At 38.0% G+C, this 17,593-nt stretch overlaps 1 long non-coding RNA gene across 1 annotated transcript in view; it reads right to left on the bottom strand.

Moving 5' to 3' along the window:
• LOC108445410 overlaps nt 1-17,593 on the bottom strand; it is a 245,717-nt gene that overhangs the window by 188,818 nt on the left and 39,306 nt on the right. Inside the window, exon 2 of the long non-coding RNA XR_001860259.1 lies at nt 9,195-9,328. This is a non-coding gene — a long non-coding RNA (uncharacterized LOC108445410). The remainder of the gene's footprint in view (nt 1-9,194; nt 9,329-17,593) is intronic.

Here is a 17,593-nt window from a genome sequence, read left to right on the forward strand (position 1 = left end):
CTGTATTCCACATTCTTTTCTGTACTACTGGAAGTAACCCAGTGTCAACATAGGTGAAAAGGTTTCTAACAAGCAACTATATAGAGATTGGAAGAATAGCCATGGCTTTCATAGTCAGTGTACAATTTGTTTTGTTTTCAGCCTACTGGAATCAGTTATCTGAAACAAATTAGTCTGGGTTTTGCAAGCCATTAACTTGACTGAAGGTTAAAAGTGTTTACAATGTAGTCAAGTCTGCCAATCAATATGCTGCTCTGTGATTGTCCTTCATAGAATTGCATACTTCTCACCTAGATTTGCCATCTCCTGGAAAGCAAGGATTCCTTTTTTCACCTGTGAGGCGTAGCTATTAGTGTAGCATCCACAGGGAGGGAATGAAGGCAAGCCAGAAACCATAGAGCACAACCTCGTTTTAACAGACACACTACAGTGGTTCAGAGGCCAAGAACTGAACATTTCTATTGCATTAAAGTGATCAAATATTCGCAAGTCACAACAGCTGCAGAGGAAATCAGCCAACACGCTGGTAAATACACAGCTGGCACTGCGAGCTGTCCCAACACATCAGCGATAGTTCAGCTCCCTGCCTTCCTGCCTAGAGCCAGTGCCTCTAGGAGGCACTATGGAACTGCAGTCTGGGGCACCTACGGGAGTCAGAAAAGCAGCCACAACCATAAATCCTCTTTTCACATGTTGTTGTTCATCTGCTCTCTATGAGGAGATGATTTATTTCTGTGGTAGGGAGCTACTCAAAGGAAAGCCTCAAAACATCCTAACAAGGATAAGTGTGACATATGTGTTATGTCAGCCACTACCCATTAGAAGGCCTGTTTCCTAGAACTGACATAGAGGCAAGTATTTTCTGTAAAACAGTCAAAGTGCTGACACCTTCTCTGATATTATGGAGGTCATTGAGAACTAGGAAATGCAACTTCTACTGATCTTTTTGTTTAGTCTAGTTGTTCAGAACATTCTTCATAAAACACGCCATGTCAGGACACACCATGTTGTGTATGTGATATACATACCACGTGAAATGCATCCTTCATCTCTGTATTCTGGGCCAAGCTTTTCTTCACACTCTTGATCCCCATGGATAGTAATTCTCTCTCCACAATGAGTAAGCACTGCTCATTCTCTACAAATCAGCATTCTGGTCGGGGGCAGAATGAGACCCCTATGCTTCAGACAGTATGGGTGGTAAAGCTCCATCTTTGTTCAGTTGAACTGATCTGGTGCAGAACTAGAGTAACATAGTGATGAGTCAAGCTCACTGTGTTTGCCCATGGAGTATTTTATTGTGTTCTTTTTGTCTGTGGTTCATGTGCATAATCAAAAAGGTCACTCTACACTGAAAGCAGTTGTTTTGCCTGTGCTAATGGAAAAACAATTCCCCATCTCACAATCCATAACAATAAAAATAAGAACAACAAAACTCCACCCATATGAAAGAACCAGCCAGCAAGAATATCCTGTTGCGCAACAACTCCCCATCTCATAGAGGCCAACCCATCCCAATTCTCCCTAGATAACTGTTCAAGAAGCTGGGCTATAAAGCATGCCCTGAAGGTGAACAGCTCAAGAGCTTTTGGTCTTTTGCTTGATCCAAGCAATTACTGTGACTCGTTCTTATTTCATGAATGACTTAAGTTTAAGGTCAATGGGACAATGAGGTTGCCATATTTGGACAGTAAATGATACACAGAAAGCAGATGTTTACAGGTGTCTGCATATTACTCCCAGTTGCCACTGGACATAGATGTTTGCTGCATTGGATTCTGAGCTAATTAATTTGTCTAAAATGCTTCATAATTCTTTTATTGGAACTCCACTTTTATTGCAACAGGTGGTAGTCAATAAGACTTTATGGTTCTTTTTGTAAAAAGGTCAAATATGCATAAAGCATATAATTTAATTGAAAAATAGAAATATCTCAACTAAAGAAAACATTTCTCAGTAGCTTTTAACAGACATTTGGGTTTGACAGTTCTTGTCTGATTTTTTCTTCCATTTTGCTTTTGTTTTCAACCAGAAGCTAGTTCACGATGTTTCAACAGGTAAAAGACATTACCTGGAGAGAAGAAAGCAAGTAAAAAAAGTCCATTTTTATATCAACTTGGAAACAAAGTTTCAGGATGTTTTCACTTCTTTCCCCAAAACCTTCCATTTATGCATCTAACACAGCTGACATACATCATTAGCAGCAAAAGTTTCAATCTACTCATTGAAACACTTCAGGTCTTTAAGAAAACACTGTCAAAGTCAGCACTATCTCCTGTGAAGGACAGAGAGTCCAGGGTAAAGTCCAAACACAGCATGGAGATTACCCTGTACCAGAGGTCTGATTCACTTCTTGGTCACAAAAAAATCTGCAGCCCTCCATAGCATGTCTCCCCCTCTCCTCCATCAGGAAATGTTTTGCAATGGCACACATCAAGCTCCTGAAATCTTCGTTGCAAATCAAAAATTAAGACAGCTCAAGGCACATCATTTGGGTTATGATTTGCAATATTCATTAAGAGAACAGCCAAACAGGCAAAGAAAAAAAATATCCTGAGCTAAAATAATGAATACAGAGTTTGTTACAGCAACAAGACTGATGGTCTCATCTGTAATGAACTAACAGTGGCTGCCTTTATATGGTACCTTGTTTTGATTTTCATATCAATAATTACATTATGTGCCTCAAAACATCTGGCTGGCTGGCTGGCTTGATTCACGTTAAAACCATCCTGTCTGTGGATATGCATTGGCATAGGAGCTATTGCAGAATCACATAACAGATTTCAGAGCAGCAATGATTCTTCAAAATTTTGTGCTACACCAGGACCAGGGAGGGCTCACTGTGCTCCCTTCTGCCCTTAGAAGTTACGACTTGAATACATGAACTGAGCTTCCCAATGCCAAACAAATGCCCTGGCACAAAAATTCCTCTTTGTGCTCTTCTCCAACATCTTCCCCAAGGCACAAAGTCAACACCAGAGTTAGTACACACTGCATGATGTCACTTGTCACCTAATGAAAAGTAGAATGAGAATTTCTGCTGCACATTACCCTGACAATTCCTGGTTAGTATGGCCATGCTAGGTTATAACTTTCAAATAAATTGCAGTTTTCTTTTGGCTGTAAGGGTGCACATGGCTGCCCATTCACAGGGTTTTGCATTTACTACTTCATGTGTGGCCTCAAGCACCTATTAGGTAGCCTTCAGTAGGTCAGCCAGTCTAAAACACTACCATGGATTTTTCTGGGTTATTCACTTCTGGGTATTAAATGGATTCAAACAGTTTGAGGGACTATTGCATATTTCTCTAATATGTTTTCAAATTACAATTCACTCTTTCTTCATATGCAGAGCTACAGAATCACATTGTGAGCTAATATGCAAAGTAACTTTAAAGCAATAATGAAAATGTCTGTATTTCCTTCTCCCCTTTCCTGACTTCCTAGACTCCAACCTACACTCTGAAAACAGCTTTTTCTGTTTGAGGTTTCAGTATTTACCGTGTGTTTTATCTGCTAGTTCTAGGAGCAAAGCACAGGTTTGTGTAGCACCAGCTTTTAAGTATCTCCTGACCTAAGGGCAAAATGTAAATTTGCAAAATGGGGCCACAAGTAAATCATTATGTCATTTGCTTTTCTCTTGCAATAACTTTTTCTTACAACCGTCAAATTTGCCAGACCAACAATTCTAATTCTCTTTACATTGCAGAAGGAAGCCATAAAGTCCTTGGGGAAGAAGAAAAAAGTGGTCTCTACCTACTTTACAAGTTGTCTTGTAAGACATTTTCAAGACTATCTTTCATATTTACAAACAAAGTACTTTGAAGCCAAAAGATGCCTGTTCTGCCATCTCCATTAAAACAAATACAAGTAATTACACAGCTCAGTATAGTGTATACAGTTATTTGTGTTTGCCCAAGGTTGTTATAAGGAACACTAATGGGTGTTTGGCATTCTACAACGTCTGAGTTTCCTTGTATAGGTCAATACCTCAGAGCAGGTAGTGGCTGACAGACTTCCAAGAGCTGCTCCACGTGCATGGGTCACTTCACAGCACATGGTCCATGGAGAACACTTAAGCTTACAATTGGTCGAGCAGCAGCTGGTTTTATGTTGGAACCACAAAGGCCTGCAGCACTGAGTTGATATACTGGGAGAAAAGATCGTTTGACTGGAATTCCCTTCACTACTGTCTAAAGCAAGAGCAGAACCCAGGGAGGAAAGTACAACTCAGGATCTCCACAAGATCCCTATTCTGGCACCGGTGGTGCCAGATACTTGGGACACAATGCAAAGACACACATTAGTTCTAAAGGGAAGAATTTTATTTTTTGCAGGACTTGTCTGGATACATAATTCATTCAGCAGACCAACAATCAGGTATCTTTTAATATAAATTCATTGCTTGCTCCAAAGTTAAATCTTTGCCTGAGTTCTTATTTCCACAGTGATTTTACAATGTGAGGTTTGAAGGGTCTGTATTTTCTAAAAGGACAGATTGTAGGTCACAGATTAAGAAATGGTTATAGACATCTGAGTCAAGATTTTTTCCACTTAATTTTTTTAAGACATACAGCTTTGTGCAAATTCACAAGCTTCTGACAGTGTCTCTGATCCAAATCTCTACTACTCCAGTACATTTTCCTCTGCCTATTCCACACTCCTCCCTGTACCCTAAGGCCAAATTATACAAATGAATGTCTTGGGTTTTATGACATAGACACTCTTGAGAAATATTAACCCAAAGTCACATTAAGATTTTCTTGTTTCAAGTTCCCTGACAAACTTGACAGACAGAGTAGTTTTTCAAAAACCTCACTAAGATACAAGTTATCTTTCAAATAAGCTCTAATGCCTAATAAGGCAAAGCCAAAACAATTCTATGATTTTGTACAGAGAATTGTGCAAGTCATGCCTTTTAATGATCATTAAGTTTTTTTCATTATCTTTAATTCTAAAAGAGTCTGGTTGAGCATGTAGAGGCAATAAAACTTTTCATTTAAACTCTCTAATATATGAAAATTGTCAATTACCATGGATGAAGTCTGGGGTGCCTGATTCACTAGACCTTAATGTTCAAAGGAAAAGGAAGGTCCTAAGTCCAGACAGATTAAAGGCAAAGAAAATCCTAAACCAGCACCCTACTGTGAAACTACAGAAGACCAAAGGACTTGTCAATATTTGCAGGGCTATATATACCCACCTGACTTTGTTGTGCAAATCAGTGATATAAATTCACAACCCCCTATCAGACATATGCATGAAAATATGTGTTTGCACACACACCTACATATACAGCTACTTGGGGGAAAAAATATCAGGCTAGCAGAGATACCAGGGATTTAGGCATGCAGTTAGAAAGAAACTAAATGTCATACAAAAATTATAACTGTGACTTGTTCAGAGATACAATGCTGCTGAATCAAGCATTTGTGTTGCCTACTATAGACCTCATATTGCCATGGTTGCAAAAGTGGTTTTCTTTTAAAGGCACTTTAACTTCCTGAAAGGACTTTCTGTCCCAGCCCTTACTCATTGAGTATTCCCATTGAAATGAATTTGATCTGTATTTGCAAAACTTAGAGCAAGGCCATGTTTCAGTCCTGAAATTAAGACATACCTGCCCAGAGAACCTGATCCTGCTTGCCTCCTGCATGAAAACAGCTTAGTTAGGAACAATGAAACCACAAACACAGCGCAGGCAAGAAGTTCTCACCTGAGAAGGATTAGTAGGAAATCACAGGAAAAAAGTTTTGAAAATCCATTCCTAATGCCCCAGGTATGAAACTATTGTATAATGTAATCAAGACCTTTAAGAGTAGCAACCAAAGACACTTGATATGCTCTGATTCAATTGCAGATTAGTGGTTGCAATTGGCAATCTGTTATGTAAGTCAGGGCAGAATGCCATAAAAGTTACCTCTGACCTTAAATATAGCTGAACCCTAGTGAACTATTATGCACATTTGTTTTTCTCTCAATTTCTATTAGCAAGAGGAAATATATTGCAGGTTACCTGTATTTCTCCTGAGCAATTTGTTTCACTTCCTATCTGTCTATCTCATCAAAACTGCCTCTGCCTTCCATTCATCAAAACACACGATACCTTCCAGGACACAGAAGGACTGCCACAGGACTGCAGTGAAAACAATACTGAAGCAAATACAAGTTGCATCTGTCATTCCTGATGGTCATTATTACTTTAATATTTCATTCTGGACTAAATCATTTAATATTCTGTCTGATCACTGTCAGCTGGAGATGTACATTTACATACCAACAGTGTTGTAATGGTAAAGAGAAAAGATTTATCATTCTTTCAGGATGAAGGTCATGAGGTTTGGGGTTGGGGGATTTTGTTGGGATTTTTAAATTTTTTGAGACAAACAAATTTGTCTCATCATATAAAAAAATTAGTCACTAATAAGTAATAACAATTCTTTGTCCTCATTAGTTCTTCATTAACAACATCACTGTGATGTTTTCTCAGATACTGCACTTGCATTAGATCAATTTCGTTGTTTTTCCAATTCCAAAGCAGAACAATAATGACAGTAGCATCCAAAAGAGTGTCTTGTAATTGCCTAAATTGTACAACACCTTACCAGGATGTTAGTAAAACAGCCAAAGAATTTCACATTATAAAACTGGTCATATCATCTCATAGAGCAATTTTGAGCACATTTTCAGGCTAGTCAGAGTTTACAAGCTTTCCCAACTCTAGTTTCGCCAAAAGTCTTTCATGGACCATCTGGTTCTAATGAAACAAAACTAGAATATTTGATGTTCTTTTCACTATGTTACATTAAATTAAAGCTTAAAACATCAGTAAAGCAAAATCCATTCTTTTTATATTATGTTTTTTAAATTAAACATTAAGTATTTTGGCTAAGTAAATGTGTTTATTTTAGTAAAACTGTACAGCATATACTATATGATACAGTCAGCAGAATCCTTAGTTCACTTACTCTTGCATATTCCTGGTCCACAGCCCACTGAGGCAAAGGGAAGTGTTTCCATTGACATCAATGGGCTCTAAATGAGGTTCCTACTGTGAGTGACACCACATCCTTACTCATCCTAAAACGTGTATGAGGTTTCAATACTTCTCCTGAGAGAAAAGATTAAAATTATGCTCTTCCTAAATTAAGTAATAAAAGGACCCAACTGTGCATCCCATACACACTTGGTTACCCAGCTGAAATTCAGTGATGTCAAAAGATTAAGGATGTCATAAGAGGTTTTATAGTGGAAAGGCATTGTGAACTATGTAGTCTTTGTACACACTCCAGCTGGCTACAGATTGGTTCTTTGGGCGCAACTTTCTCAAGTGCCTTCAAGACTCTATCTTCCAGCAGCTGTTGAACAGCAATGAATGGAGTTTTGAGAATCCCACCATAATGTGGCTCATCACATCTGAGCTCAGACACAACAGGTTACAATTCCCTGCATTTCACCATCAGTCTTAGAAGTTTGTTATGCAGGTGGAAACACAGACCAAGATTTCTGAAGACATGTAGGAGAAAAGTCAATTTTTAATAATGAAAGTGCCTAGCTACTGTAGATTCAAAGAAGCCAAATCAATCTGGCAGTCTAAGCAACCATGAAGGTCAACCAGCCACTGCCTGAAGAAGCTGCCACCTTCTACAACTCAGCTAAGTTCAAGCAGCAGCTAATATGATTTCTTACCTACAAAACCTGTTTGTTTTACTGTAGCTACTGGCCATCAACTTTTTTCTGTATGGTTTTTTTTTTTTGCAGTTCCTATCACAATAACCCTCATTGCAGAAATTCATCCCTCTTGTAGGAAACCCAACAGCAAATATCCCACACATTTCACAGAGGCTAACAAAGAGGCAGGTACTATCCAAAGGAGATATCACAGCCTGTTCTGTTCTATTCACTCCCTCAAATCCAAATATGCTGGTAAAGTAGACTTCATTTTGTTTCTTTTTTCTGCTTTTTTCTCCTTTCTCCTTGGTAGTTTCCATGTTATTTTTACAAAATAGTTAGAAGAGATAGTTCCAGCCCTGAATTCCTTACAAAGCTCCCTAAACAGGAGTTTTTCTGCAGGAAGAAAAGGCTGAGAGAGGACTGCAGGAATTGGCCCATACGGAGTTACATGCTAACTGTTGTTATTGTTCTCAGAGAGTGCATTTAAGGTTTTGGGAACAAACAATAAAATGAACAGCTGAACAATTTTAATCATGGCCCAGTTCCTAGTTACAATTATTTTTAAGCTGTCTCACCATTATCTAGACTCTGGGGTTTTTTTCCCAATGAAAAAATACATTATGTAAAACTTAAAGAAATACTGGCTTTAAATGACAGAAAAGGTAAAAAATAGATTCTGAAATGAGGCACACTATGACTTGTACTATTAGCCCAACATTTGTGTATGAGTTACACATAATTTTTTAAATGTTCCATTCTCTATATACCTCATGTACAAGCCAGTTCTCTAGGAAAATATGCTTTCCTAGATAAGTTGAAAGAGTGGCCTCTGAACTATAAGACTAGACAGAGAATAGCAGATTTTGACCACAGACATGTCTGAACAAAACTAAAATTCATGCTCATATGAAAGGCATATTTCATGCATTCTGTATTTCAAAATGCTACAGCAGGGACACATCAAAACAGAGTAAGATGACAGCTCACACAAGCAAATGGGAACGGGAGAATACGATGGCACAAGGACGTGAAGACATTTGGAGAGACTACTGACCAAGAATATCCTTTTAAGATCCCCTCTTCATTCATTCAAGGCCTGATTCAATTACTTCCACTGGAGGCAACAGGAAGACTTGTGGTCTCCAGTGTCTGTTACTGTGGCTCATTACTTGTAATATGGTAGCACAGTGAATATTCAATTAAGCTGAAGCACTCTGATACCAGGTGATACACAACCACCCACAGTGGCATAATCCCTTCTTGCCAGAGCTTGCATCAAGCAAGACCTTGAATCATGTAGGGGAAAAAAAAACTTAAAAATTCAGCAAACAAAACATGGGAAAGAATCCAAAGGGAGCCCAAGGGATTTAAACTGGATTACAAAAAGTCAGTGGCAAAGCAAGGAGGACTGGTTGCCTACCCTTTCTATTAACCCATTCTGCCTGTTGATGAATTTTGGGTCAAAAACACACCACACAGTATGAATGATAATTGAGTGAATGAAGCAAAAAGCTTACCTGCTAAATGCAGTGAACAACTGCCACTGTGTTTCTACTCATGGAGATTCCATACACTGCAGTAAAAATACTCAGTGTGCAGAAGGCAGGAACCACAAGTGTTCCACTTGCAACTCTTGTTTTTAATAAGAGTTCTGCAAGAAAATGTCATAAACAGAAACACAGAATCACTCCAAAGGTTACCCATTTCCCCTCATCCCACAGTACAGCAGGCTCAGTTATAACCATGTCATTCCTAACAGATGTTTGTCTCATCTGTTGATGGATGCTCCAAGCTAACATTAGGCAATCTGTTTCAGCACTTCACCTCCTTTGTCATTAGAACTGTTTTCCTTATTTCTAATCAGAACCTTTCTTGTTACAGTTAATGCTATTAGTTCTTCTCCAGCTATGTCCTCTCTTTGGTTTTCTCTTCTTTAGGTTAATAAGATTCATTCTGATCTCTCCTTAAAAATCATCTTTTAACATTCAGCTTCAGACCCACTGTTAACTTAGTGCTTTTCTACAGTTTCTACTTGGGTTGTCCATTCTGCATTTACACAGTTGATTATTCCTGGCTAAGTGCAATAACTTCTACTTGTCTGTCAAACAATGTTTGAACTTCATTTCTAAATGCATTTTTGAATTCTAATTATTTGCTTTAGTGCATATAGAGTTAGTTTCAATTGCAAATTTTATAAGCCTATTCAATACCATCATAAAGGACACTACTTAAAACCTTGAATACCGGGAGGCCTCAACAGATACTCATTCAATACCTCAAAGAACTACTGAAAAGTACTATTTAGACACCCTTATTCAGCCCCTTTTGCACCCACTCCATAGTAGGTTGAGAATATTTTCCTTGATTCTCATTAGAATGACATATAAAACAACATCAAAGATCTTACTAAAATCTACATAGACTTGCTAACTCTTCTGTATCCAGGGTCTGCTGCCCTGGTGTGGATTGGCTTGACACAGTTTGACAACAGACACAATTTGCTTCTGACTGTTATTCATATATTGTGTGCTGTTTTCTGTATATTCTATGTGTTTAAAATTAGGTTGTTTGCAATTTCTCCAGAATTTGGAGGGAAATTGTATTTTTATTGATCAGTCTATTCTTTCTAACATTTCTTTCGCCTCCTTTCTAAAGCTAGTCACTACCTTTTTCTCACCTATCTTCAGTCAGTTATCAATTACTAATTATTCTGAGCCTCATTTTCATTAAATATCTTTAAAGGTGTTACATAAATTCCGGACAATTTGAAACCATTAACTTAGTTAAATTCCATGCAGTTAAAACCTGTAACTTAATGAAAGTACACAGAGAAGCACAAAGGTTCATTTTGCAATTTCCTGAGTTTTTTAAGTGTTTTATTTTGCAAGTTTAATTGCCCCTTTAACAAAACCTTCCTTCCCCTTTTAAACAACTGGGGTAGATGGCTGGTTATTTTTAGCAGCATGTGTTATTTATCGCCTAGGAACAAAGCTGGATCATTCACATACAGATTTAGTCTTATGGCTATGAGGAATAAATATCCTTTTTAGATTCTCTGATGACTAAAAAAGGATGAGTTCACATCTTCCCTTTCCAAAAACTAGCACTATTCAGAAATATCAATGAAATGCTGCATCTGAACTAATTAAACCTATTCCACAGATCTATTTATCCCAGACACAAAACAATGTTACAGAATCACAGAATCAACTAGGTTGGAAAAGACCTTGGAGAGCCTCAAGTCCACCCTAAGACCTATCACCACCTTATCAACTAAACCATGTCACTAAGTGCCACATCCAGTCTTAAAGCATCAATGCTTTCAGATGGCAAATAAAAACCTCCAAAGAGAGTTCAGAGGGGTTTTTTGCACAGTGAGCATCACTGACTTCAGGCAGAGCCAGGTCAGATTAAAAAATGGCAATGCCTTCCATCTACTTTGTTTCCTCCCCAAGATAAGCAAATAAAAAACCAAGGTTCATCTAAGTATACTCTTCAGCAAATGAAAATATTACTTACACCCTTGTATACAAGTCTTGACACCAGATTACAACCAAATTCCATGACTCTGCAATTTATGAGAGTCCAAAAATTCCTACCTACCTTGGCAACATAATCCACACATTGAAAGTGGAAAAAGATTTAGCAGAAATAGTCACAGTCATCATCAACCTCGTGTGATGCTCAGCTAGTTCCCTTTCCATCCTACATTCAGTGCAGAGAGAGTAATTAAGAAGTCACTTATTTCTCAGTGAATCTATATCTCCAGGAATTTTAAAAATTAAAAAAGAGTTCATTGTGAAAACTTAAATCATTGTCATACTGCATAATAAGAACATTACATGGGAATATTATTAGGTGGAATTGCCTCATTTATTTTATTCTTTTTCAGCTGTTGATAAACATGTGTCTAATGATTCTAAATTCTATTAATCTCCTGACGACTAACCACAACCTTTCAGTCTAAGGCCCAAACTACTTAATAACATCCCTGTAAGTACAGTTGTTTTCAAAACAAGAGATTATGGAATAATCTGGGCAGGAGGACAAACCTATAAACAATTCAGAAAATATTTTATACAAAGATTGGTTGGAATATCAAACAAAGTGTCAGAAGTTATACAGCCAGCAGTTAAAGTGACTTGTGTACATTAATTCAAGAAAAAGTTGGATTATGCTTTGGAAAAGAAGGAAATACTACAGTGCAGCAGCCACTAGCTTTTTATTTTTCCTCCTTTTTTTTGCAGTTGGGATTATGGTTAGACTGCTCCACGTAGTTAACAAACATACTACAGTTAGCAAACTTTCTTCTTTCATTTTCTGTAATATGCAAGAAAGTTTCCCATGGTTTTACAAGGCTGACCAGTTGGTTCCTTTTGCAAGACTACATTTATATCTCTACTTGCTGAAGTAAACATGTCTCTTTTTTTTGGCTTAAGAATGCCTAGCAGCACTTTAAAAAGAAATTTGAGCCTGAAAAAACAGATGAGAAAGACAAGATAAAGTAGAACATCTTAATGAGTAGATAATTCAATAGATACCTGGAGAACAGAAAATTTGAAACAAAGAGCATCTTCATTTGTTACATGTTCTGTCATGTTCCACCCTTTTGTGGTCATCAGGACTTATTACACAGCAAGAAACACAATTAGATACAGGATAAATAGTTCAGGGAAAAGAAAAACAACATGAAAAATCAAATGCAAATTCATTTTTCACCAAACTTTTGTGTCATAATAAAACTGATAAAAATTGTTTTTGTTGGAGAAGTGATCACTAAGTTTGCCAGAAAATTAAAACACTAAGATAATCACCAACAAAGGAAATAAGAAAAAGCAAAAGGGGGGAAAAAAAAGAGGTTTCGTGAAGCTTCAAACTTTTCATTGAGAAAGAGAAAAATAAGAAGACTCAAAGATTCCTGATATCTGCATTCACTCAAGCTGTCCTCCTGGTGCCACAAACAGAAGTATTAAATACAGAGGAAATGGTCAGAGTCCTGAAGGTTGGGTGACAGGATTGCAGTGACCATGAGATAGTGGAATTCAGGATCCTGAGGGGAGAGAATCAGGCAAGAAGAAGAATCACAACATTAGACTTCAGAAGAGCAAATTTGGCCTGATAAGAACCTGTTCAGGAAGAATCCTGTAGGAGACAGTCCTGGAGCATAGAGGGGTCCAGGACAGAGTGTTAATTTTCAAAGATCACCTCATCTATGCTCCAAAATTGTCTATCCCCAAAATTGCGCAGGAACTCAAGCAAAGGTGGCCGGGAGCCTGAATGGATGAAAAGGGTGCGGGTGCTCCCGACAAAACTCAAACACAAAGTATACAAGACATGGAAACAGAGGTAGGTGGACCTAGGAAGAATACAAAGACACTGTTTAATCACACAGAGATCAGATTAGGAAAGCCAAAGCCCACCAGCAGCTGAAGGATGGGAAAGGGAACAAGAAAAGCCTCTAAAAGCACAGAGGCAGCAAAAGGAAAACCAGGGGAAAAGTGGGCCAGCTGCTGGAAGATACAGGGTGCATCAAAAAGGCCAGCTCACTCATCTTGATATAGGAAAAACATTTTTCACAATAAGAACAATCAGTCACTGTAACAACCTCCTAAGGGATGCAGTAGAGCCCCCATCACTGGAGACACAAGTGAACAGGGAGCTAGAAAATCAACTCTAGAGACCTTTTTTTGCAAAAGGTTGGACCATTCATGTCCTTTCAGTGTCCTCCTCAACATGTGCTGCTCTATGGTGCCCTGATTCCGTGATTCTATGATTTTATAGTCAATGCCTTCTTTACCTCAGTCTTTACTAGGAAAGAGGTTCCATGGGAAGGTGTTGAAGCAAATCTTGGAAGCCATTTCCAAACATACTCAGGACAAGAAAGTGACAGACTGTTGTCAGCATGGATTTAGGAAGAGGAAATCACCCCTTCTATGATAAGATTAGTCTGGTGGACAGGCAGTGGATGTAATTTATTTTGACTTTGGACACTTTCTTTGGCACTATCTCCAATATCATTCTTACAGAAAAACTGATGAATATGAGCTAAGTAAGTGGAGAGGAGGGTGGACTGACAACTGGATGAATGGCTCAAAGGGTTCCAATCAGTGGTAGGAAGCCCAGACGAAGAAAACAGAACCCTTGTTACTACACCCCCACTAATTAGTAAATAAGCCAGAATGAGAAATGAGCAATGTCTGTCAGGTAGCTATAGTATTACATCATCAGATGATGATCTACCTGCTGGAGGCAAAATCTATCAGGTTTAAATTAAGATACAGAGTAGATTTACTAGAAAACTTTTGTTTTCTTGATTCAAGCATTTGTCATAATTTTAGACGAACAGCTAGAGTTCATCTTTTGTAATGATAAATTATGGCTGGATGAAACTTGTCTGGGCCTGCCCTTTATTTCATTCTTAGTTGCATTCCCTTAGTCTTTGAGGAACAAGTAGTCAAATTAGGAAGTCATCTTACAAAATGGTTTACAAGTAAGCAGGGTTATTTCTGCAAACAATGGAAAAGTCCAGTTGTTGAATATCTATTCACAAGAGAGGAAAATAAAATGAGATTGTTTGAAAAAAAAAATCATGCCAAAAGGTCTTCACAGCGATGGAGATGCCACAGTGATGTTGGGATCTACATCGGCATGAGGTAAAAAATTGTACACTGAAGTTCCAGAGAGTAAAAGATTCACAGTTTCACACTCAGGATGTTACTAGAAACAAAGTTGTAGAAGAAAATAAAGACCAAATACTAAATTGTGGACAAAGGTCTTGGAGAAAGGCAGCATTTATAAAAGAGAAAACCTGAGATAGTATCTGTAAGCAATGCTAGTGACAAGGGAGAAAGGGAGAAAGGGAGGAGAATTGCGCCTGTACATGTTTATTATTGCTAAATAGGCTGAAAAAAAAATCAACATCACTGCTATGGTATTTTCTTTCACTGGACCTAAAGGACAGCAGCAGCGGAATCTGCTGTTTGTGTTAAAGTGTCAGGAGGGGAAAGATCAAAGACATGGAAACATCTGCTTTTAGAAGCCACTTGAAAAATAATTATGCAATAGCCTGTGAAAAACATCTGTTAAAAATGCTGCTGTCCACCCATCAAATAGAAGAAAGACACTTCAAGAAAATATAAGAGAGACCAGGAGAAGATCAGTGCTCATTTTTCTCTTGAAACAACCATTACCTCAAATCTAAACTGAAACCCAAAGGTAAGTTTAGCAAAAGAAATATATGACAGAAGCAAGAAGCACGATAGACCACCGCTGAACAGATGGTACAACCTGTTGTTACATAATTAATACAAATAGAGCCAGAAACCATGCTTAGCCATGTACTCTTTCTGAGGACAAACAAATTGCTTCCTGGGAATTTTGAGCCCTCCCATTTACAGAATCTAAGGCCTTGCATTTAGTCATGGAGTTCTCTGTTCTACAAGAGCAAGGCTATTCCAGCACAGAGCCTCCCTGCCAATCACTCAGAGGAACTTAAGTTCACATCTCCACTGATTATATGTGATTGACTTAACATCCAAATCTTTCAGGAGGACTACTGAGGCAATACAGTGTTGTGTTGGCATGGTTCTAACTGGATTGTAAAAAATGCTCTCTCCTTATCACTTTGATGTGCTGTACACACTCAACAGCTCATTCAGTACTGGAATATATGTCCTGACATAGGGGATTTTATCTAATGCATTTTAATCAGCAATTAAGATAGAGAGTGTGTATGTGCTGTTCCCAGGTTCCAGCTGATTAGCAGAAACTGGCTGAACTACGAGATTTAACACTTTTCTACACTGTCCCTACAACTTTAGCCAAAGTGAGGAAAGAGTTCACATTTTGATTCTTAAAAAGCCTAAATAGCAACACCTGACACTTTCCAACTTCGGCATCAAACACTCAGCATAGCTAACTTCATCTACATATCAAATAGCATTTTGATGAGATTCTACATTGCATGTGACAGAAGGAGGCTGGGTATGAGACCCCTGCCTCTCTTGTATCCTCAAGCTCATGCTCAAATTCAGTTGCATAAGAAAATCTGCCCTACGTACCAAAAGAAATTCCCATTGGGCCTCAGAACCGACCCCTCAAATTAATTCTGATATGTTGCTGCATTTGCTTCACAAGTGGACATTTGTCAGTAGGAAGCAAACCACTTGCTACAGACACAATATGGTATATAATATGCTTTGAGATCCTCAGGGGTAAGGAACAAGACACAGTAATATAAAATATTATTTTTATATCAATAAAAGAGTGACTTCAAAATATAGTCACCTTGCTACTTATCTGTCAGAAGAAAGCAGAACAAAGGGAGGAGGTGGAGTTTTAAACATGCCCAAAATAACTTTAAAGCAGATTTTTAATCCATAATAATTCACAGGAATTGTATTCTGAAAACGATGTTTTGGAAGAAGCATCATTATAATGTTTCCTGTGCTTACTTTTATAAATAAAGAATTTTTATTAAAAGTTTTAGGCTCTGTTAGTCCCAGTTCTTTTCTGACCTGTCAACAGGGCTTAATGCAGATGGTTTAATAATTGTTTTGTTTTCTCTAATTTTTTTTTAAAGGAACATTTAGTGAACTCAAAATTCAACCCCAGTCTTCAGGGTTTGGTAAAAAAGTCCATGGTTTTCTGCCTAAAAGCATTTACAGATGAGGAGTAAAATGCACTAAGTATGACAGATTTAGGTATTTGTCAAGGAGTGGGAGGGCAGGTGGGAGAAGCTATGAGTATGTGCTGCTGTCCTCAAGTGTTTCCTTGAAATCCACAGACTCCCAGCAGTGTTCCAAAACAAGATCAATGTCAATCTTAAACATCCTCTTGCACACAGAAGATCTATCTTCTAATTCCCATGGAAGAATACATGTTTTGGAGATCCAGGAAGGAAACTTATGAAAGTACAGCTGTTCTATTCCCTAGGTTAATATGACAGAGGAAGAGCTCTGCATATCACTTCACTTTAAATTAACTGGAAAAGAGAAAAGATATTGAATTATATTGCCCTTTGAATATTTTGCTCAATTAAACAATGCAAAATTTGGCTAGAGTGAACCATCTTCAAATTCCTGTCTCCTACAGCTGGAATGGAGAGAAGACATCAACTGAAGAGCAACTTAAATATTTTAACAGAGCATGATACATTCTGGTTTTGTGCCCTAAAGTACATGGAAGTCTATATTATGGAATGGGATTGCTGGGTTAGAGCAGGTTTGCCTGTGGCATTTGGGAAGTGTAGCAATTGGCTTCAGTATAGAATTTCCACAGCTAACGTAGCTCTCATGTGTCGGAGCAATTTCCATGTCAGTAGACCAGCATATGCACGTAAATGCTGTACGGTTGCTCCCTGACTGTAAATGATCTAGTAACAGTTCATTACAATGCTGCCACTGACTTCTAGCACCAGTTAATTTAACAGTCAGTGTCATTTATTCAAAACCTTGGGTACCATGTAATCTGTATTAAAAATAGAGATTGTCATCTAGGGACAATTTCAAGTTGCCTAGGATGGGGGGGAGCGAATAACTATGCTTACTAATACATTTTGGGGTTTTTATAAGACTAACTAGAAAAGGAAATTCCAGCATCTTGACAGAGGTGAAGATTGACCTACACAGAGAAGCTAATTTAGATTACAGTAGAGTATGAATTTAAATGTAAATCTTCCTGATTAACCCCTGAGATAGCAACTTCTGGTGTTATTTGTCTTGCACAGGCTTGCCTGAGACCTTGTGCAGAAAATTAATCTAAGGCAATTTATCAGAAGAATCCTCTCTTGTTACGGTGGGGATACTGCAACACGTGTATCAGACAATGAGGCCCATGGAAAAGAAATATATATGGACTGATTCTTGATAGATGTTTCAGAGAGATGTTTATTTCTCCAGCCACATGGCCGGAGCTC

Source organism: Corvus brachyrhynchos, unplaced genomic scaffold (assembly GCF_000691975.1).
Source record: "Corvus brachyrhynchos isolate BGI_N302 unplaced genomic scaffold, ASM69197v1 scaffold1, whole genome shotgun sequence".
Taxonomy (NCBI): domain Eukaryota; kingdom Metazoa; phylum Chordata; class Aves; order Passeriformes; family Corvidae; genus Corvus; species Corvus brachyrhynchos.